The 24025-nt window shown below is 39.5% G+C and overlaps 1 long non-coding RNA gene and 1 pseudogene across 2 annotated transcripts; one reads left to right on the top strand and one right to left on the bottom strand.

The window, feature by feature from the left end:
• Positions 1-7734: 7734 nt before the first annotated feature.
• Positions 7735-11770, bottom strand: LOC114295777 (glutathione S-transferase L3-like; annotated as a pseudogene). Its single transcript, XR_014331158.1, has 9 exons — positions 11762-11770; positions 10745-11068; positions 10249-10407; positions 9309-9369; positions 9112-9197; positions 8817-8915; positions 8628-8730; positions 8441-8517; positions 7735-8218 (listed from the first exon to the last, which is right to left on the bottom strand). The product of XR_014331158.1 is annotated as a glutathione S-transferase L3-like (transcript).
• Positions 11771-15952: 4182 nt separating this feature from the next.
• Positions 15953-17544, top strand: LOC145790153 (uncharacterized). The gene is made up of 2 exons (XR_014328798.1): positions 15953-16581; positions 17347-17544. It is a non-coding gene; the product is annotated as an uncharacterized LOC145790153 (long non-coding RNA).
• Positions 17545-24025: the final 6481 nt, after the last annotated feature.

Below are 24025 nucleotides of genomic sequence, written 5' to 3'. Positions count from 1 at the left end.
CCAGGTCAGAAAACTCTAAGGCGAACAAAATGGCCCAGTTAGCCTCGACCAATCAGTCAAACCTCAGCTATGGCATCCACATTGAATACCTAACCCATCCTGCTACTTTGCCAAACCAGCAGGAAGTTCATTTCCTCTAAAACGAACCTATCCCATGGGCAAACATCCTTCCATTCTTGACACGAAGGAAGTTGCCAGACGATAAATAGCAGGCCGCTAAAGTCAGAGCCCAGTCATCCAATTACATCCTCATCGACGGCCTACTGTACAAACGAGGATTCTCGCCCTCATACCTCAGGTGTCTTAGTCCCGATCAAGCAACCTATGTGATGAGAGAAGTCCACGAGGGCACTTGCAATAATCATTCGGGTGGACGATCCTTGGCCCATAAAATCCTTTGCACCGGTTACTTCTGGCCTACTCTCAATCAAGATGCCAACGAATTTGTGCTCAAGTGTGATAAATGCCAACGCTTTGCTAACATCCCCCTTGCTCCACCGACAGAACTGATTACATTCTGTAGTCCCTATCCCTTCGCCAAGTGGGGCATCGACCTAGTTGGTTCATTACCCATTGGTAGGGGCCAAACCAAGTTCGCTGTGGTTGCCATTGACTACTTCACTAAATGGGTGGAAACAGAATCCCTCGCTACAATCACTGAGCGAAACACCACCAGATTCATCTGGCAGTCAATCGTGTGCCGATTTGGAATCCCCCAAGCCATCGTTTCAGACAATGGCAAACAATTCGACAATGCCAAGTTCAGGAAATTCTATGCAGAACTCCACGTTAGACCTTACTTCTCATCCCCAGGTCATCCCCAAGCTAATAGGCAAGTCGAAGTCACCAACCGCTCCCTCCTGAAAATCATCAAAACTAAGTTGGAAGCCGTTAAAGGACTCTGGGCTGAGGAACTACCGAACGTACTCTAGGCTTATTAGACAACCGCCCGAATCCCTACTGGAGAGACCCCTTTTCGCCTAACATACGGTGATGAGGCAGTCATCCCAGTGGAATTCGGCCTACCGATCCCTCGGGGTTTACGCCCGAATCCAGAACTAAACGAAGAACTGCATCGGGCTAACTTGGACCTGATTGAAGAACTTTGAGAAACAACTACTGTCAAACGGGCGTCATATCAACAGAAAATGAGAACATATTATAACAGCAAAGTCCGACCTCGGGTGTTCGCCGTGGGTGACCCAGTCTTGCGTAAAGTAACACTTGCCACTAAAAATCCGACCGAGGGCAAGCTAGCAACCAAATAGGAAGGACCCTATGTTGTCAAGGCCCGACCCCGCCTGGGCACTTACCGTCTCCAAGATATGGAAGGTAGAGACCTCCCCCATCCATGAAATGCCAAGCACTTGAAACATTATTTCTAGTGAAATGGCGCCTCCTGTTTTTGTATTGTTCAATTGTTGTATGTTCTCTTGTGCCGAACTACACACTTGTTCATTTTTGCCCTTTCCATACATGGTGTAAACTTGTAATCAACAGGCTGTGCCTTAAATGACAACAATTTGACATCTCCATTATATATGTTGCGTTTCAATAACAACTTTTTGACCAAGCCTCAGCCCGACTGAGCAAGAACACCTCAACCAGGCTGAGCTAACTAAAGCCTCAGCCCGACTGAGCAAGAAAAGCTCAGCCAAACTGAGTTAACTCAAGCCTCAGCCTGACTGAGCTAACTAAAGCCTCAGCCCGACTGAGCAAGAAAAGCTCAACCAGACTGTGTTAACTGAAGCCTTAGCCAGCCTAAGCATGAAGCACTCAGCCAGACTGAGATAGCTAAAGCCTCAGCCGGACTGAGCAAGAAAAGCTCAAGCAGACTGAGTTAACTGAAGCCTCAACCAGCCTGAGCATGAAGCACCGAGCCAGACTGAGATAGCTAAAGCCTCAGCCTGACTGAGCCTTTCAAGCCTCAGCCAGACCGAGCATGAAGAATTCAGCCAGACTGAGCTGACTAAAGCCTCAGCCTGACTGATCCCTTCCAGTTTCAGCCATACTGACGGCGAAAAACTCAACCAGTCTGAGTCAAAGCTAGTCTCATCCAAAAAAAGTATACAATTACAACCAGTTACTGCCAAACTTAGTTAAAATCCCAGTTCATAATTATTCGTTTTTACTAATTCATACAAGTTAGACTGTTTACCCATTTTTACCATTTTTATATGATAGGTTACTTATCAAACTTCATATTCCCAAATTCTTCTTACCCCTTTTTATCCAATTCTACTCAGCCATTTTTACCATTTAAACTTTACAAACCAAAGCAATAATAACAACAACAATAAATAAGAGAACTCGCCATTTTATTAACCAACTTGCACTTTTATACAATTCGTTACAGAAATTACATGTACAAAAAACAAAAAAGAAACAAAAACAAAAAAATTTACACTTCGTTACAACAATTAATCCCCTTTGCTGGATACGCGAGGTCTTCCTCTTCAATCCCCACATTTAAAGGCGTCTGGGCAACGTCATCTTCCCCTACCTTCAAGAGACTGAAGTCCACATCTGGGAACAGCTCTTGTGCCTTGTACTTGAAGCCCATCCAACTGTTATCCCAGTACTGGCTCATCTCGTGCTTGTAGAAGTCTGACCGCTGAAAGCTTCGGATCACTTCTTCTTCACTCCTACCCTCAACGGCCACTCTCGACGGCCCAGCCCCACCTTCTCCCTCCTTCGCCAAGCTCCTGGCGACCGCAGCATCAATGGCCATCTGGAATTCAGCGAACCCCTTGAATTGCTCCACAGCCGCTACGCATAAGTTGGGGTACGCCGCCCTCTCAGATGCCAGTTTGGCCCTCTCTTCTGCCAGTGCCTTCTCTAACTCTACGATCCGACCATCTGCTTCTTCTTTGTCCTTCATTGCCTGGTCACGTAGATCTTCGTTGTTGGAAAGGGCCTCTTCCAACCTTTCATTGGCAGTGGTGCAGGCCTGTTGGACCACGCCTAGCTTCCTCTGCTCGCCTGCCAACTCGAACTCTAGCGATATCACCTTGTGGCGCACCGCTTTAGCTTTAATTTGGTCGCGACGAGCTCGGCCGCAGCACGCTCTGCCAAGTAGCTCTGCACCACCACCAATACCTCCATCTTCTTTGCCCTCTGCGCGTACTCCAACCCTTTGGCACACGCGCTCCTTGCGACTTTCATCCAACTCGAAGTCTCAGCCGTTAGGTTTTACTGCTGTGTCTTCACCCCTTCCAGCTAGGTCCTTAGCGGCTCTGCCTCCACCTTCGTGTACACTGCTTTATTCATCAAGGCAGCAACCAGGGTCGCCGTCTCCATCTGCGCTGGGCAGAACCCTCTCAGGAGGTCGGCCTTTGTTAATCGAGCCATCGACTGCACGGCCGCATCCTTTACCACTCCAACGAGACAGTCGGCTGCGACTCTGGCTTCCCCCCTTTCTTCTGCCGATCGACCGGCCACCGCGCGCACATGGTACATGGCGGTCTTTAACGCGACACCCATCTCTAGCCTACTCACCCCCGTTTTCCCTTCTGCAGGTCTTAGGGCCACTTCCACTACAGGCCCCATCTTGAGTGGTTGCGCCCTTTGCTCTGGCTCCACAGCGCCCATCCCTATTTGGACACTTAGGCCCCTCACTTCTTTTCCTACTGCCTTTATCTCCCATACCTCCACTTCTAGGATTTCCTCCGTCCTCCCCTCCTCCCTCTTCTTCAACAGCGGACCCCTCTCACCTTCCTCTGCCGCCATTCTCTTTTTCTTCTTCTTCTTTCACACCGCTTCCTCCTCCTGCTTGCCCCTCTCCTTAAGCGGGTCTACTGGGAGTGGTAGTGGCGCAAAGTCGGTCAGATCTTTATCTCCCAACGGTTTGGGCCATGGTCGAACCAGCTCCCTTATCACCAGTTTAGGCGTAGGCCCCAACTACAATTCCTTACATCTGTCCGCCTTGGCGAACGTTTTTCGCTCCTTCGCCTCCTCTGCCTTTTTCCTTGCCTCCAACTCCTCCCGCGCAAGATCCTCCTCAGTCAGCTGTGGCCACAGGCTCAAGGAAAATAGGGCTGAAGGTCGGATCAGGTCGTCTCACTTCGTACCGTTCTTCTCTCTCTACTCCTTAACCCGTTTCACCCTGTTCTCAGCCTCCGTTTCTAGCCTTGGCACAACTGACTTCGTGGGGACTTTCCACGTTGTACAAAACCCCCTCCCACAATTTGCCGATACATAGAACCATCTCGGTCTCCACCCTTTCACCGATGATGGTAAGCCCACCACTAGTCCTTGGCCCGCCACCGCTTGTAAGGTCACTCATGTTTCCTGTCGATCGAAGGCCTTGTATCAAGAAAAGAATTCATTCACTGTGATCGTTGCCCCCTCGGTCGCCTGTGGCCATGCAATCGCGCAGGCCATCAATATTTTCCACGCGTTAGGCATCAGCTGCCCCGGCGCTACATCCAGTCGGTTCAGTACGTCCACCACTATTTGGGGAAGCTGCAACCTCAGCCTCCCCCCCCGGCAACGCTTCCTCGTACAACGTAAATTTCGTCGGTCGCACATCCGACGCCCTCTCTTTTGACGTGGACAACTTCAGCTCTATCTCCCCCGGAATCTGATACTTCATCCGTACCACCTCCAACTCCTCCACTGTGAACGTAGACTTGTCGGCCTTCATGTGCCAGTGGTTCGGTTCCACTTGGTTAATTGGTCTTGCGGCTACGATCATTATCGATGGGCGAGCCCACGCCGCTTGCTCCACTCCTCTTTCCTCTTGCCTCTTTGCTCTGTATTGTTCAGCAAACTCCACTGCGTCGTCCTCCCCCAATGCCTCTAGCCTCATGGCTGGCACTTCATCTCGAGCCTTTCCTTCTACGTATCTGCGTATCGTTTTGGACACAGGCATAAGAAAGTTCGCAAAGTATTGGAGAGGTGTGTCACACGAAACAAATGAGTTCAACTCTAGGATATGTTGGTTTTTTGCGAAGAGGTAAGTAAAACGAATAACTCCAAATGCCCACGATTTGCCTATATTCCAAGGATCGAGATTAAATTTCACTAGTTTAAAAAATTTTGAAAGTTTCCGCCCCCGCCTTTTCCACGTCCTATAGTAGTCCTACTCCTTCATTTCCTGCTAACGCATCACCTCCCTTCTCACTGGATCATGCCACGTGTACAACCAAGATTCATTACCCTTTTCCCCTTCCTTGTCTATTTCGCTTCACATCACCACGTGCCCCACTACTCCTCGAGCCCCGTGTACCACCACTTTCTCGCTCGGTCCCCCTTCGCGGTCGCCCCTCCTCTCAGTCGGTCGCCTCGCTCGGCCCCCTTTGCGGTCGGCCCTTCTCTCGCTTGATCCTCCTTCGTGGCTGCCCCTCCTCTCGGTCGGTCTCCTCGCTCGGCCCCCTTTGCGGTCAGCCCTTCTCTCGCTCGGTCCTCTTTTTGCGGTCGATCCTCCTCTCGTTCGGTCTTCTCGCTCAGTCCCCCTTTGCAGTCGGCGTTTCTCTTACTCGCACAAACACAATCCCCGTCTTCCTTCTTATTCCCTTCGTTGGGTTGAAGCTACACTTGGGAATGAGGGCCTACTAACATCGGTGGGCACATAGAGGCTTTTGCCCACCACTTAGAGCCTAATCCACGGTTTAAGTACTAAAGCCCAACATTACCGAAGCCCAACGTTGCACCAAGAACCAATGGCATCTAAATACTTGCCAAGAGGAGGACTAGCCACCTAAGCAGACAAAGATCCTGTAGAGTTATTGCACCAAACATCAGTCATTAATGAGGCCTCTGCAGTATTAAATGCGATAATCCCTTCACGTCGGAATAGGCAGCCTCACCATAAACAAGGCAAGCTAGAGCGTAGACTTTCGGTCAACATGACATGTCGAAGTGGACAAGGAAATGATGGACAAAGGATATAAGGAGGCTTCCATGACACAGAAAGGTTAAGTTCCTTATCATTATTCTCTCGCTACTCACTGTTAACTTCTCCATCTTCTAACTTTATTGTCGGAGGGTTCGCTGAGGGACTCTTATTCCTTGCTGGGCATTCGTGCAGGCACTCCGGTGGGCTCAGTGACCTGCGAACGACGTTGGAAGCAATGGTCAGCCTAACCCGACCCCCAGGTATTAGCAGTATTACCGCCTACCATATTATTAACCCAACCTCATAACTCGTGAAGATAATCAAACATGGCCACATGTGACTCTACTATAGGATGTTATTGAATATGGACGCTTACGTGTTCCATAAGCCAGACTTACAACTCCTTTCATCATGCCTTAAAATTATTTTTAGACAAGGGTACTTTTGTCCATGCATTAGAATTTTCAAAAAAAAACAAACACAAACACATCCAAACATATATATACAGTATAAATATGGATAAATATGCAAATTGTATATGTTTCATTTGCCAACGACTAGACACAAATTCTAGCTTCCATGGTAAGTGGTGAAAGATAACGGTGAAAACAACAAAGGAACATGAAAATGTTCCCACTTTTGCAACTCCCTAACTTCAAACACAATTGAGACGAAAGGAAAGAAACCACTGGTGAATATTTTCCCGTATTGAAACTTATTCGGTATGTCCCCGGATTCAAAGCATCAACTATACTCATCAGCTGACCGCTTCGTTCATCTTTGTCGGTGGTTGAAGACCCTTGAAACACCTAATTGCCTGTTTCATTCTGTAACAACCCCAACCCATGATTAACATTAACCCATGATTAATTATGCCTAATAGTAATTAAGGAGGAATTCTGAATTAATTTGCATGTGTCTGTTGCATTATCTGTGTTTATATCTATTTAGCATAGAAAGATCTGTCCATGTTTTAATTTTGGTTTGCGAATTGAAAGCCTTATCGGCATCTGATTCAGAAATTGGCTTTATTTATGTGTTAATTAGAATTTTTTAGAATTTTATGGTAGGTTTAATTGAAATCCGATTCGGAACGATTAAATTAGATTAATTTAATTTAATGTCTATTTATTTGGCCTTATTTAATTATACTTCCACTTAAGCCTACATAAGGCTTATACACCTCATTTGAGCCTTTTGTTTTCTTACCATCTTTGAGCCTCCAAGAGAAAAACGTGAGAAAGAGAGAAGTAGAGAGTGAGAGTTAAGATCAAGCTTGAAGTTTGGAAGAATTGCTAGGGGACTTGGAGGATTGCTCAAGAATATCTCTAAACTATAAGGAATTGAGAATCTTAGGTAAGAATTTTAGCCTCTAGTTTTATAATTTAGTTGATTAATGCATGGGATCAAGTGAGGTAGGTGGATTGTCATGAGAATTGAGCTAAAGATTGGAATTGAGAATAAATTTATGTTTGCATGTGCATTTCATGAAGTTTTGAAAGTGTTTTCAAAGAATGCCCTCATGCATGTCTTGAATTCACCTTAATTTTGGAAAATCATTGAGTTTTATGTTGTTTTGTAGCATTTGATCATGTTTTGAGGAGCTTAAGTTCACAGGAATGCATGCATGTCTTGTTTATGGATCATACATAAATCTTGAGTTGAAATTTTGTGCAATTGGCATGTCATTGGGCCATGATTTCTTGAAATGATCCTTAAAACATGTTGTTTTATGAGTTTCCTAAAGTTTTGGCCCAAAATGTTGAGTTTTGAAGTGTTTGGTTTGAGTTTGAAGCTTGGGAATCAAATCTGGAAATTCCAAAATTTGAATCCACGCTCGAGTGTAGAAGTTGTAACGCCCCAATTTTCATGCCCAAATGGTAATACAATAATCATGGCCCTTCAAAATAAAATTGATAATAAATCCTCATACTTGTATTACATGACGTAAATAGTCTTTATGTGATAATACAGTTAATCTAACAACAATTAATTAAACAAAAAAATACCCCCAAGAGTTTACAAGTTTCCAAGGCTTGAGTCTGGTTACACAAAATGGTTATTCAAACTCACACATACAAAGCCCTTGGCTTACAATCAGAGTCACAGCAAATGAGCACATTATGCTCTCTGCACACCCTTCCACGCCTTCAGTTAGACAGAATCACCACATCTTTTCCTGCACAAAAAATCCCGTAGGGTGAGCATAAAGCCCAGTAGGAAATTCTTAACAAAGTATATACATTTTATACAAGTCTCGTGAGATGGAATGCTTATTCTATGCCATGCATTTTTTCTTCCTGTAGTGATGTCATATTTCTTTACATCCAGCAATAAGGGATAAAATCTTTCTATGAATGGAGCATATGCTATGTCGACCTGCAACATAGAAATTTTGACACAGATTAGGGGTTCCATTACAATTTACAAATTGACTATATATTCACCAACTTCTTGGAAAGCATATATTAGGTCGCACTTCTTTGACTACAATGCATAACACAACTGCATTTGTAGTTCAAGTAATACATAATAATTTTAAATATAAGATCAGTAAAGATGGAAAACCAATATCAAATTAGTAGATTGCAACTAACTTACTAGACTGAACTAACCAAGGAAGAAAGGTCCATCAGTAAATTTGAAGAGAGCTGATTCGAGGTAATCAAAAGCAGTACCTGTCAAGGTTTATTAGAGCGGGTCACATTATGATTCATATAAAATGTTAAATTTCTTTCTAGATCGTAGTACTTCAAAAAAAAAAAACATAGCACGTCTTGAATCTTACTGATTTCATTTTCAGATCCTTCCTTCAGTGAAGTGATCACGGCCAGATTAAAGGTGTTTGTGTAGGATAGCAACTCCTCAGCAAATTCTCTCTTGGTGGGATCCTAGAGACATTTGATACGCTCTAGAATTCAAATTTTTGAAGCGATAGAGAGTTGAATTTTATGTCAAGAGTGAAAAATCTACTTACATCAGGGTAAAGAGCTGGTCCTTCAAAGTAGCTATCAATATATTTTAGCAAATCAAGACTCACTCCTCGAATTTCATTATTGTGCTCCAGTGATGGCACCTACTAATTTTGAAAAGGAAAAAAGAAAAGAATCCACAAATATCATAATCCATGAAACAAGAGGGCTCTCAACAGATTTTGTGATTTTTTCCTCATTTGATAGATATAAATTTCTGCAATTTTAAGAAGAGAACGAGGAACACAGAAATTACCAAACAGTATTTTCCGAACAATTAATTATGGTTGAGAATGTAACCTTATTTGGTGGGTAGACTTTTTCCTTGTACCAATCTGGCCTATTTTGAAGATCAATAGGAACTAATTTGATCTTCTCTTGCAGACCTTGCACAAAGAAGTAAAGAAATTTCAAATCGAGAATTGCAGTAACATGAATAAAAGAAAAAAGAAAAGAAATAGTAGAGCAGAAAAATTATCCATAAAATTTAACACAACCTTGTAATTCCGTGCTATCCAAACACGCTGCGCATATGGACAAATGTAAGAGGTGTACAACCTTCAGGAAATAAAAATGGAACATGGTGATCAGAAAATGCATGAGAACACGCAGAAACACACACAAACGTGAAACACACACGCACATGTATCCCAATTGAAAACCAGCAAAAAATTTCAAACAGTGATAGTAACATATTAACTTGGCATGATTCAAAGTTCAGACATTGATAGTGTGTCCTGTGGAATTTGATAACCAAATCATTTGCTTCATCTGTCTTGATGTTTTAGCACACAAAATTGCACCACGAATATATTCTGCTAAAATGTAGGCTAAATTTTAATCCACTCACAAATGTATGTCATATAAAGCTGTTCTATACATAACTCAAAAAGGATGTACCCAATGCACAAGCACCCACTTTGCAGCAGGGTCTAGAGTGATAATAAATCACACACATTTAAGATGGAAAAGAAGAACAAATGCACATGAATGATAAATCACACACAGACACAAAGAACACAAACGTCACCCCCAAAACTAGGTTATGTCCACGGCTGTTGTCAATTCACTGATAATGTCTCCTCTCGACTACAAATTCTTTAAAAATTAAGACAATAGGTCATAAGTGCGGAAAGAATAATAATAGCCATCTTCCAAATTTATGGTTGAAATTCGCAATTGAATGGTTAGTGTCTATTAATTATAGGATTCACACTACCCAACAAATTATACAAACTAACGGTGAGATGCATTTATAATTTTATATTTACATTCTCGGATAGTTTGATGAAAGAGAAAAATTAATTAGCACATTTTCTAACGATTTGATGAACAGAGTTATTAGATGTGACAATTATTAGATTGAAAAGAAATTAGTCAAAAAGAAAAAGCGTGACAGCATTCACACCTGCAATTTATATAATAGAATAGAAATACACATGTAATGGAGATAAAGGTAAGAGTGAGATTTTGAAAACGAGCAAACCTTGTGGTTCCATCAAAAAGAGGAGGTGGGTCAGAGCTAGAATCAAGAACAGGGGGAAGAACTTCCTCAACATCACCACCAACCCTGCCAAATGCCAATATTATACAAAGCTGTATTTATTGTATATGAATATGACCCACACAATTGAAAAAAAAAATCACAAAACAAAACCCACTTCAACAATTAAAGATCAGATTACATAAATATCATAAAAGACATATAAAAATCTAGAAAAAGTACGTTTTGGGCATGGATGGTGTTGGAGATGCCCTGGTTTCCATGGAAGAGAAAAATATATTATATCATTTTCCATAGAACTCAGAGATTCCCTCTAGAAAAACTAAAAACAGAGATTAACAAAACTAGCCAGTTAATTTGAATGTTATTTTGGGGGGTGGTTTTAATTTGCAACCACTATACCTATACCTTCGCTATGTGCCAACAAACCTCAGCAATTGAAGCGGATTGAGTACTGTGAGATAGTTCACGAAGAAAGCGACCAAATTGGCGGACAGCAATAGAGATGGCTGGAACAACAGAGGAATTGTGGGCAGCTTCCTCGTCGATGGGCGACTCCTCCAGCTTCTCTTCTTCTGCTGAGTTCCTCTCTTTTTCTTCATCTGATAGTAACATTTCTTTGGGTTCCATGGTGTCCGATTCAGAAGGTAGTGAAGTGATAGTGTCTTGATTGACTGGTGAGAGCACAGCTTCATCAACAGTTGGAGTTATCTCTGGGGTTTCTTCTACAGGCCTCTTGGTCACATCCTTATGCTATATATTAAAATTTGCAATTTCATAAACTAAATGTAAAAGAGCAGGTTGAACATGAGAAAAAAAAAATGCTATTTACTTTTTAAAAAAAAAAGAAAAAAAAAGGTTCATGATTTCAATATATGGTGTAAATTTATTTGTGTGATGTGGGTCACATTCTAAACAATTGAATAACTACAGTAGCAGTGTGTTAGGCATGCTGTCATCAAATGATGAGAATGCAAGATGTACACATAAGCAAAATTGTGCAAAAAGGAGTCAAATTAAACTTATTTAGATTTTGAAAGACTATAACAAAATTAAATGAATTTTGGAGGGAAAAATACTAATTTCTGTTATAAGTACTTAAAGTTATATGGAAATAAGGAGTCAAAATTACCCATAATTATAACTGCAAAAGTGCATATCTTCAAAATTGGCCTCAAAATAAATAAATAAATAAAAGAAGTAGCCATTAAAAGACTAATTATTATTAGGTGGAAAGAAATTTAGTATGACTTTACAAGAGGAAGAACAAACCTCAAGCAACTTCAGCTCGCTACTAGAATGTAGGTAATGAGCAACCCTATCCTTCTCTCATTTCAAACACTCCTCAGCCTAGAGTTACAAAAGGATTTTTTAGAAATTATATAGGATTATCAAACAAATATATCTGACCTTAACAAGAAAAAAAGAAAATGAATAGATGTTTACTTTCAACATATAATCTGGACAGGAATCTTCCAAGATCCAGTTTGAAGCCTTTCGAGAATAATAAGCTGACTATTACAGCTAAAGTATATATAGTTCACCTCTAAATACGAGAACAGTTGATTGAGGACAGAAATAAACCTTTTCCAGGAACATTGGGTGATCCACAAAAACACGATCAACTCCACGTTTGTAGCAGTGGAAGAAGCGAACTGTCTCTATTCGGTCTCCAATTTTTATCTGCAATATAGAAACTTATCTTTGAAGAAACTAATCCCAAGAATCATTTGCTAGACTAGTATATAGTAAAACCTAACCTTGCATTGAAATGGTTGGAATTTGGCAAAACAAGCACAAAATAGAATTTACCTGAAGAAGAACATGAGTATCCCATGCATCTTTGTACTGGTCGTAACGTGGGGAAACTGTCATAACACGATGCCCCTTGCCCTAGATGATGATTTGGCATAGAAATCAGATCAGTTAAAAATTCATCATCCTAAATGTTTTACCAATTTACCACAAAACTAACCAAGAAGATGATTCAACTATAGTAGCAAATAAACAAGTATAGTAAATAAAAAAAATAGAGCTGCCTGTAAACTGGGTTTCCTATAAAATTACAAATATTGGCCCCACCAATATTGTGCCAATTTTGCTCCCTCAACTGTGAATGTTAAGATAAATGCAGTCATACTAAGTTGACCTGCTTGTTATGTAATTAAATAATAGGTTTAGAAGCTCAAATGCAATGTATAGCATATATGATGCATCCAAACATGAGAGATAGAGATAAGAGTGCTAAGCCATCATTATAGGTCCAGACCGATCAGTATAAAGCAGTCTGAAAAGGTAATAATTCAGATGGAAATTGAAATCAATAAACATTTAAAAGTACCTTGGATGCAGCTACATATCCAAGCAGGGTTGCCAGCACAGCAGTGCTGCAAGGTGAAACGGCTAATGCGAATGTAAGCCCAGCCAAATATGCTTGCACACCTGACATGTCCAATTTTTAAAAATGTTATTTCCACCTTCAAGCTGTAAGCACATCCGAGAGCCAGCTAAACAACAGTGATGAATACTTGAGAATCTGATGGTAAAATTAGAAAGTCCATTACCTGAAGGAAAATTAGCAGCAGCAGCACGAGGATCAAAGTTGTTGCTTTGCTTTGCTACCATCATGTTATCTCAAGTCGTGCAAGGCTTACGAAACTTGATCATATTGAAAAGCATCCACATCACAGCCCAGACCATGAGCCAATCCTGGTTCTGAAAAAGTAATATTAACCAGACCATAACTATATATGTAAATAGATATGTGTTGGGTTGGGGCAGGTCACCTAGTTAAGTTCTCCACTGCCATTCTCATGCATTCCAAGCACAAATAGTTTATTCATCTGGAAATGTAGAAACTGATAATGTGCTAGGAGATTTTCAACATGACAAATTAGAAAATGAAACCTATGAATTGCTAGACGAAACAAAGACCAACTTCTGTATTAGAACTTTATTTCCCATCATGTGATTCCATGCTCCATAGTACCACAAAAATGGACTTGTCACCATCTTGATAGAGAAATTAAACCACACTAGACATATATTCTTTAATTTTAAGAAAGTTGGTGCTCCTTCCTTTACTACCCTCAATTTTATATGCTAATAATATTTTTCTTCTTAATTCGAATAATCATGTGGTCTATATTGCCTCCTAAAATTTCTTTTCATTTCATATGATTCCATGTTATCCAACAAATGGACTTTGTCACCATCCTCAAAAAGAAAGACATGGGATCATTGACATAATGTGAGAACATAGTCTTTTCAAGGCTGACTTGCAATCGTCTGAGGTGGCTTGCATTATTTGGTCAATGCTAAAGTCGGCCCACAACACTAACCAATCAGTAGAAGCCACCTCAGTCTGTTTTAAATCCATAACAGATTTAAATTCTAACACAACATCAACTTTGTAACACAAATAAAATTCTAACTTTACAATAAGAAGGTATCGAATTGAACGTGATTACATCAAAAGTATTTATAAACAATCTCCATTTCAAGCAATAAAAGGCATATCAATTTTTGTTCTCAGTTCAGGAATGCAGAGTCCACAAGTTGACAAATCAGGAAGAAATACAATGCCTATGAGTGGAAGAAATTTCTAAATTACACAAAAAAAAATTTATTTATTTATTTATACAATAAAAGGCATATCAATTATTTTTTTGATCCTATCTATTTCCTAGATAAAGTGGAGATCTCGATTTCAGTTCACAACATTGCATTGCGCTACTTCGTCAATCATAAATTGGAGATCTCAATTCGATCCATGAAAAAGGAGATGATCAGGCTCCTGGATTCCGGATTTTGCTGCCTAAATCCAATGTGCAGGTTGTGTATAGTGCTAATTGCAATTTGATTATGGATAAGGCTTTGCTGGTAATTTACTTGATTCCATTTGGGTACTAATTTACAAATCATAATCTCCCATATCATCACATGTAGCTGTGCTATCATAAACAACAATATCACTGCCTGCCTACTGATGAATTTCTAAAAAATTTCTTATATGTCGTCTAAAATTTTTCTGAATAGGAGCAAAAAAGAAAATTTTCCATTGAAAACTACCTAATTTGCAACTTCCTCAGTCTGACTTCTGCAGGGTAGAAAAAAATCGTTGAAAACTACATTTTGGTTTTTTCCTATGTCATGAATTCACATAAATGGGGTTGTCCATAAAACCTGAGGTGTTGTTTAGTCCTAGATCTGTTGGGTGAGTTTGATTCATGCACTCTGACATTGTTTTCAAAATTCTCTCTCCTAACTGTCCCACTTTCTTTGCCAATGCTATTTTTAAATAACACCCCCTTGAATGAGTTCTTTTACCAATCTATCAGAAGAGGGTAGTACCAAACTAAAATAATAATAATAATAATAAGCAATTCAATGATAAAAATATTTTTAAAAAAAATGCTAATTACTAATCTGAATAGATGACCGATTAAGGTTTTTTGAAACACACATCTCACATTGACTTGAGCAGTCAAGGCTATTTTTGCTAACTAAGAAAAAAAATATCACAATTGCAATGCTGCAGTGTTTATAGAGAAGCTCATATACTCATACTTCTCAATGAAACTTCCTATATAATGATTTTCACGAAAAAAAAAGGAGCTTAGTATCCAAGTATTAATCTGATTATTATCCACAACAGATCACTAATTCAAGTGTTTTTGAATCACTGTTTTCTATTTTCAATACAAGTTCTTCCACATCCAAAGTCTTTATAAGGCTTTATTGAAGATCATAATAATGAATTGAGAGATATGTTTCCATTACAGCACTGAAATAGGCTTCGAAATGAAGAGTTTCAGAGAGAGACAGAGAGACGACGGAGCTCACCTAGTAGACGATGGTGCAGATGGTGTTTTGGAGCTTCGAAATCGAAATCGCTCTGAGATGAAATCACCGAGATCGATCTGAATCTCTGTGAATGATAAGCTTTTAGAGAGGGTTGACACAGAGAGAGAGAGAGAGAGAGAGAGAGAGAACTCACCTACCTCGTTCGTGCAGATGGTGGCGGCGGTGGAGCTTCGCGATCGAAATCAAAATCAGAGATTCAGATGAAATCGAAATCAGAGAAGGCGTAAGGATTCAGATGAAATCGAAATCAAAATCGAAATTGATCCATTGATTTCTGCTGGAAGAGATTAGGGCATTCTGCTGGGAGAGATTAGATTAGGGCATCTGTTTAGAGAGAGAGAACGAACGATAGAGTGATGAGTGAGTAAAAGATTAGGGCATCCCCTGATGAGTGAACGAGTGTATTACCTAGGTAGCCAGAGAGAGGGCATTTGAAGGCGCTTTTCAACGCCTTCAAATAGTGAAACGGTGCCGTTTTAACATTAAACAAAAATGACGGTTAAAAAACGCCGTTAAATAATATAAAATGTGACGTTTTATAAAACGCCGTTAAATAAACGTCGTCAAAACCTATAATTCCTGTAGTGAAGGAAAAATTCTGTGCAGAATCATAGATTTTAAAAATCAAGAAATCATATCAAACGGATGAATTTTGAACTGAAATTTTTACAGTAGATCAATTACATATCGAATTGCATATCTGAATTTTTTCATAATTTTTGGGACTCAAAATCCATATAAATTGAGGTATTCAAATCTGTCCAGGAAACCAGTCCGAAACAGTAAATTCGGGAGTGTTGTTCTCTTTGGGTATAAATCCAAAAATTATCAAATTAGTGTCATTAGAACCGGTTACGAGTCTAGTTTCGTACGTTTTTGGCCTTGCATTGATTGCTCGTGTATATTAAGAGAACCGTCAATTTCTTTAAAGTTCTGCAGAAAACAACCTGTTTGGATATAATAAATTGTAGATAATTATTTTGATAAGCAAATCAAGTGAAACCAATTGGGTTTGAAACTTAGGATATATTACATCATATCTGGAGGTTATTGGAATTCTTCGAATAGCATGGAGTGGGTTTTGTAATTTTCAAAGTTAGCGAATAGGTTGGGAAGGCTTGTTTGAAATTCTATTTTATCTTAAAGTCACAATTAATTAAGTTTTGACCGGAACCCATGTCTTGGGTGATTTTAAACCTTGAAGAACATGAACTTAGGTAATATTTAAGAGTAACGGTGAGTTGGGTTGAGCCGTGTTAGTGCGCTTTAAGTTTAAGGTTACTTAGTTCCTATTCTTTAGTATTTTTTAAATCAGTAGTGACGTGTAGTTTTTATACTTGGTTCAGGGCATTAGTTGGACTTTCATACTTTATTCGAGGATTATATTATTTCGGTTTCAGGTGAGTAGTTTCATGCTACATATTTTTATAAATGTTCCCCTACCCTGAACTGTTGGAAAATTAAATTGTTGTTTCAAGACTAAACTGTTTTGATAAATTATTATATTATCAATTCAATCAAATTATTTCTGAAACATGTGTGAACTTGGCATACTGTAAACTATTTGTTTTGGTCTCATGTTTATAATGATGAACCACCATGTTTTGCGAAACTAATATGTATTGATTATTGGAACCATGTGTGTATTTAGTCCAGGAAAATTATTCCACTGTGTGTGGTGACTCTGGCCACTAGGGAACAGATCCGGGTTGGGCCGTGATGACTCTAGTGCTCAATGATTGTAAGGAAAAGACCTTTAAAAATAACTAGGTGACCTTCAATCGGATCGTCTTTGAGAAAAGGCCCAGGTGCCACCCTGAGGATGACTCTTAGTTCGGTATTGGATCCAACGGGGCTTATAGCCTTGAGAACTGTGTGGCAGATTATTTGTTTTTATTGGTACCCAAAAAATTATTGGTGTTCATGTTATAATCTGTTTTAAGTGGAAAATGTCGTTTATCATGTTCTTGCAAGACATGGGTATTTTAAGAGTTGAACTGTGGAACTTTCTTTTGAAACAGATTGTATTTACCAAACTGTATGCCAATCTAGTTTCTGTGATATATATCTTATTTTGGAATTGAACCCTGTTTTCAAAACTGTATTTACTATCCATGTTGCTACTCACTGGGCTATCAGCTGACTTAATTGTTTACCATTTCCAGGTGTTAGAAGGACTTAGAGTGGACTCATGGTGTAGCGGGGACTCAATTCCATGGACCTCTAGGGCATTTATTTAATTTGTTTTAGGTTGCTTGTCGAGTTTTGTGCATACATTGTGGTTGAGTTTTATTTAGAATTATTTTATGTTGTGGGCGGTTTGTGTCCCATTTAGTATATATATATTTTTAGGAAGTTGGTTATGACTTGATTTTCAATTGTGGCATGTCACTGGATTGAGTTTTGATTTATTTATTTCTGGGCTATCATCACATTTATTCTTTATGGTTTTTGGTTCATGTTTAGGCTTACGTGTGCCTTGGGCTAAGTCCCTGTGGGCCACGGCCGATCATGCCCGGATTTGGGGTGTGACAAGCACCCAAGGGCAAACCCAAAAATTTAAGTGGCAGTCCATGGATCTTGCAATTCAAAATATCAGCATAGGACACCAAAGTTTCCTCCTCCACTCCAACTCCATACACCACACTCTTATGGAAATTAATTCTCATGCCGGAAAGGATTTCAAAACATCTTAATATCTGCTTTATGAACACTATTTGATCCAAATTTGCCTCACAAAATATTATGGAATCATCTGCAAATTGGAGATGGGAAATCACTATCTCATTTACTCTTACTTTTACCCCCTTAATAATACCTTTCTCATAAGCTCTGCTCATTAAAATATTCAAACCTTCAGTCACTATACTCTATGGTGAAAATTCCTCTGTAGGTGAGCCATTCACTAAAACAAACAATCTTGTTGTAACGACACATTCCTTCATCCAGGATACCCACTCAGAACCAAACCCAAAATTATAAAGCATAGATACCAAGAATTCCCAGTTAATAGAATCATAAGCTTTCTCATAATCAAGTTTGATAATAACACATTCCTCGCATATTAAACACACCCAAAGTCTAGCACCAACCAAGACACCAAGTAGTGGTGTTCCCGGAACGTTTTGGTTTGATTTTAAGCAAAATTAAGAAATTTAGGAACCAAATCAAACTTGAAACCGAACCAAAACCAAATAAAAAATAATAGTCAAATTCGGTTCAATTCTATAGCTCTAGGCTAGAAAATTCAATTCAATAAAAAATTGTTTCTACCTATAAAAGTATTCCCAAAAAAAAATAGACAAGCTAACTTAAAAATTTAGCAATATTTTTCCAAACCAACTTTCATAGAATGTGCAAAAACACATCAAATTCTTCCTATTATATATTAAACACTACATAAATGCAACTTTCAATAATATAATAAATGTAAAATCTTAGGAAATTGATATATAAGCCTATGTTTTAAACTTATTTTCTAATCTCAATGATGTGTCAATAAGATGACTGGTTGATGATTAGCGAATAAATGAGAGAAAAATTTTGTTGGAAAGTTTGAGTTTCTAGGCTTATTTTTGGGCAACTTTGAGCTCAAATTGAAGTGGGACCCATGCACCATTTGAGGTGGGTCTAAGTGGTGATGTGTTCTTTGCCACGTGTTGAATCATGCCTTGATGATGGTTCGTCAAAAACATTTCCAAGTGAATGGAAAGTTGACTTCATTTTCAGGTTCGTGAAAATGAAAGTTGGATAGACAAAGTGGGTTTACTCATTAAATGGCTTGTCCCACATTAAAACGAAGAGAGAGTTTATATGAATATATAAACTCTATGTTGGCATACTTGGGATGGGCCCCAAGGGGCACCCCAAGTTTTGTAAGGAGGAAGTTATGGACAACGTAGGTATGACCCAAATCCACCATGTGCACTGCTGGCCGGTTGAGTCCTAACTTTAATTTTTTGGACAAAATTCATATGAATTTTTTTCAAAACTTTTGCAGGAAAAATCAAATTCTGATTTGTTTTGCTTCAAAATTTTGCGGGAAAAAATTTCGGATTTGAATTTTCAAATCCGAACCAGTTCCTTCCAATCGCTTCTCCAGTCACCTCTCTTCACTCCGGCAGTTTTCCGATTCGCACTTGTTTAGAAGGTCTCCAAACCCATCTGAACAGTTACCATGAAGCCTATACATTCAAGCCTCCCTGTCCAACATTTCATTCATTTGTTTTTTGCTTTCTTTCCTTGCATTCTTCTGCATTTTTCCTTCTCTGGTTTTTGCATGACAATGCTACACATTTTGTTAGTCCCAATCTCGTAGTGTTGCTTTGTTGGGTGTAGTCGTTGCATCCTAGGAGGTCGGCATCATTGTTCTCGAGCACCATAGCAAAGACGTAACGATCTTAAGGAGAGTGTGTCCAACACAGGCCTTAACTTTTTCTGTATTTCTGCATTTTCTACATCCTGTAAGTTCTATTCATATTATTTAATTTGATTTATTGTTTGTAGACTTATGCTTGTTATATACTTTTTACAAGAATTTCTTTTCTTATTTGTGGTTTTTGGAAATATTTGTTAAGCATAATGCTCAGGATGAGGCTCAAGCTGACTCTGCAACAGCTGCACCAGCAGCACTAAAGCTCTGCAACAGCTTATAGTCGTCCAGCTCAACTAAAGGTTGCAAGTTGTTATTTTAATAGTTAGTTTGTTAGAACTAGAGTTAGATTGCAGTTATGGTTAGGTTAGGAGGTTAGAAGGTAGTTATTGTTTCTCTATAAATACAAGTCTGTAATTCTATCTTGTATTGAATAAAAAGAGTCACATTCTCTTTATGGTATCAGAGCCATCAAGCTCTTGCGAGCAGAAATCCTTTGAGATATTGCTATGGCTTCTTCAAACCCTACACCTTCAAGTTCTTCTTTACCTGCAAATCTTACACTCTTAATTTCAAACCTGAATGCTTTTGTGCCTACGAAACTTGATTCAACCAATTATATTGTCTGGAAAAGTCAGATTCATAACATCTTGAAAGCTACAAAGCTTCTTGGATTTGTTGATGGTACTATCATATGTCCATCCTCTATTGTGATTGACTCAAACAATCAAGAAGTTCTGAATCCAGATTACACACAGTGGATCACTATTGATTCACATCTGTTGAGTTGCATCACAGCTACATTGTCTTCGTCTCTCTACACTTCTGTTATTCATTGTCAGACTAGCCATGAAGTCTGGTCTGTTCTTGCCAAAAGGTTTACCTCTCTTTCGAGATCTCATATTCATCAGTTGAAAAATAAACTCAGTCGTATTGTTAAAAAAGGTTCAACAATGGAAGACTACTTGAATCAATTCAAGTCCATTTCAGATCAGCTTGCTCTAGCTTCAGCACCAGTTGATGATGAGGATCTGGTGCTCTTAGTTCTTAATGGTTTGCCAGATGAATACAATGCTTTCAAGACCACCATTAGAGCTCGATCTGATCCTATTTCCATGGAAGATTTGTCTTCGTTACTGTGTTCAGAGTCTATTCATATTGAGTCTTCCCTAAAACAGACTCATACAGCTGAAATTCCATTTGCTTATTCTGTAACAAGAGGCAACTATAAAGGTGGTAACAGAGGAGGTCATCGTGTTTCTTTTCGAGGCCGAGGTTCCTCTCCTAGAGGTTCAGAAGTTTTCAGAAGTTCAGAAGGTTCCAGAGGTTCAGAGAGTAATGGTCGGTTCCGAGGCAGTTCACAGCATGGTAGTTCTCTCAGAGGTAGTGGTCAATATCACAGAGGTCGGCCCAACTTTAATCCTAATAATGCTGTGGTTTGTCAGATCTGTGGAAAGCTGAACCATACTGCACTAGACTGCTGGTACAGAATGGATTCATCTTTTCAGAATAGTTCACAGAATAGTCCACACCAAACCTCCTTTATTCAAACCAGTCCCACAGCCTATATTGCTTCTGCCTCACCTTCATCTGTAGCATCCACACCTGCATCCTCTTCAAACTGGTTTCTTGACTCTGGTGCAACCAGTCATATGACTAATGATCTTGCTAATTTCTCCTCTTATCATCCCTATTCTGGACAAGATCAAGTTGTTGTCGGTGATGGCTCCACTCTACCTATCACTCACACTGGTAAGGGTCTTCTTCCCACACCTACATTTCCTTTTCAACTTCACAATCTCCTTTATGTTCCTTCTATCTCCTCCAACTTACTTTCCATTCATCAACTAACTAAGGACAACAATTGTACTGTTACTTTTGATTCTCATTCTTTTCTGATTCAGGACAAGGCTACTCAGAAAGTGCTGCATAGAGGATCTTATGCTCATGGCCCCTATCCCCTTTCTTCATCATCTTCTGCATCTTCTTCTTCACCAGCCTGCTTCTCCTGTACAAAGCAATCTGCTACATCTAACTGTCCAAAGCAGTCTGCTGTATCCAACTGGCATTTCCGGCTGGGTCATCCTTCTTCTCAAAAATTTCAGCATGTTTTAGCACACAATAGATTCATGCATTCATCTCCTGTACATAATTCCAATAATAACTCTACTCTGTGTGCATCCTGCTGTGTGGCAAAAAGTCATAGATTACCTTTTTGCTTGTCTAACTCTACTGTTAACAAGCCTTTAGCTCTTATTCACACAGATGTTTGGGGCCCCTTTTCAGCCTCTTATTCTGGTTATAAATACTATGTTCTCTTCATTGATGATTGTAGTAAGTTCACTTGGATTTTTCCTCTTCATTATAAAAGTGAAGTTTTTTCAAAATTTCTGGAATTTAAGGCCTTTGTTGAAACTCAATTTACTACTCATCTTCAAATTTTAAGAAGTGATAATGGGGGAGAATACCTTAGTCTTCCTTTTCAAAACTTTCTTAAACAAAAAGGTATTGTTCATCAATTAACATGTCCTCATACACCTGCTCAAAATGGTGTTGCAGAAAGAAAACACAGACATTTAATTGAAACCACTATCACTCTTATGCATCATTCTTCCATGCCATTGATTTACTGGTTTGATGCTCTTGCTACTGCAGTCTTCTTGATCAACAGATTACCTACTCTTAAGTTGCAAAATCATACACCATTTGAAGTTCTTTTTCATCACAAACCAGATTATCAGTTCTTAAGAGTTTTTGGTTGTAGGTGTTATCCTTGGTTAAAGCCTTATTCTTCTCATAAGCTCCAACCAAAATCTATTCCCTGCATCTTTCTTGGCTATCAACCATCTACTAAGGGCTATAGATGTCTTGACCCTCTTACTCAAAAGATCTATGTGTCTAGACATGTTGTGTTTGATGAATCTCTTTTTCCTTTTAAACAATCTTCCTCTAGCTTTCCTTCATCTATCTCCTCATCTGTTCCTACTCTTCCTTCTTTAATTAATTTTTTCTGGACATCACTTCCTCCTAAATCTACAGTCATATCTCCTCTGGCTGCAGAGGCTTCTTCTATATCTGCAACAGCCACACCTACTCTGTCTGCAGCAACTCTTCCTACTTCTGCGGCTGTTCCTTCTTTGTCTCCATCAGCTTCTCCTTCAGCTTCTCCTTCATCTGTAGCCCCTTCATCACTTCTGTCTGCTCCTCCTTCTTCTCAATTGCCTATTTCATCTCTCTACATTGATCTTCCTCCAATCTCTTCTTCTCATCCTCCTCCTCATCCTATGATCACTAGGTCCAAGAGTAAGAATCATGTTGCTTCCTCTTCTTCCCTTTGTCTTCTTGCTTCTACAGACTCTGCAGCTTCTACTGAGCCACTGAATTATCAAGCAGCTGCTCAGTCTCCAGCTTGGCAAGCTGCTATGTTAGATGAATATCAAGCTCTTCAAAACCAAGGTACTTGGTCTTTAGTGACTCTTCCTCCTGATAAACAAGCTATTGGCTGCAAGTGGGTATTTAGACTCAAGAAAAACTCAGATGGTTCTATTGCAAGACACAAAGCTAGACTTGTTGCTAAAGGCTTTCTTCAAACTGAGGGTGTAGACTATCATGAAACATTTAGTCCTGTAGCTAAACAACCTACCATCAGAGTTCTCTTATGTCTAGCCCTTCATTTTCATTGGCCTATTAAGCAACTTGACATTTCAAATGCCTTTCTTCATGGCATTCTTGAAGAGGAAGTTTATATGCATCAACCTCAAGGTTTTATTGATGCTAACCATCCATCCCTTGTTTGTAAATTGCACAAGGCCCTCTATGGCTTAAAACAAGCTCCTCGAGCTTGGTTCTCCACTTTCTCTTCTTTTCTTCTTTCTCATGATTTTGTTCCTAGTCATTGTGACTCCTCTTTGTTTGTCAAACACACCTCTACTTCCATTACTGTTCTACTTGTTTATGTAGATGACATCCTTCTTACTGGGAGTGATCCTCTCTATATCTCTACTCTTGTTCAACATATGCACTCAGTTTTTTCCATGAAAGAGTTGGGTTTACTCAACTATTTTCTTGGTATCTCTGTTACTTCTTCTCCTTCAGGTTACATTTTGTCTCAGCCAAAATATGCTTCTGAAATTCTTGCAAAGGCAGGCATGAGTGATTGTAAACCATATTCTTCTCCCATGGCTACTAAGGTTGTTCTTCCTGAGATGGACTCTTCTTTTTCTCACCCTAGTCTTTATAGAAGCCTCGTGGGTGCTCTCCAATATCTTACACTTACCAGACCTGATCTCAGCTTTACAGTTAATTATCTGTGTCAATTTTTACAAAACCCTTTGAATAGTCATTTTTCTGCTGTTAAACGGCTCCTCAGATATCTCAAGGGTACCTTAAGTCATGGCTTGCTTTTCACCTCTGGCCCTCTTGTTCTCAATGCTTTTTCAGACTCTGATTGGGCTGGCAGTGCTCTTGATAGA

This window comes from Camellia sinensis, chromosome 5, assembly GCF_055761805.1.
Source record: "Camellia sinensis isolate YWXY chromosome 5, ASM5576180v1, whole genome shotgun sequence".
In the NCBI taxonomy this organism is placed as follows: domain Eukaryota; kingdom Viridiplantae; phylum Streptophyta; class Magnoliopsida; order Ericales; family Theaceae; genus Camellia; species Camellia sinensis.
The sequence above is the reverse complement of the archived record's forward strand: the minus strand, read 5'-3'. Positions and strand labels throughout refer to the sequence as shown.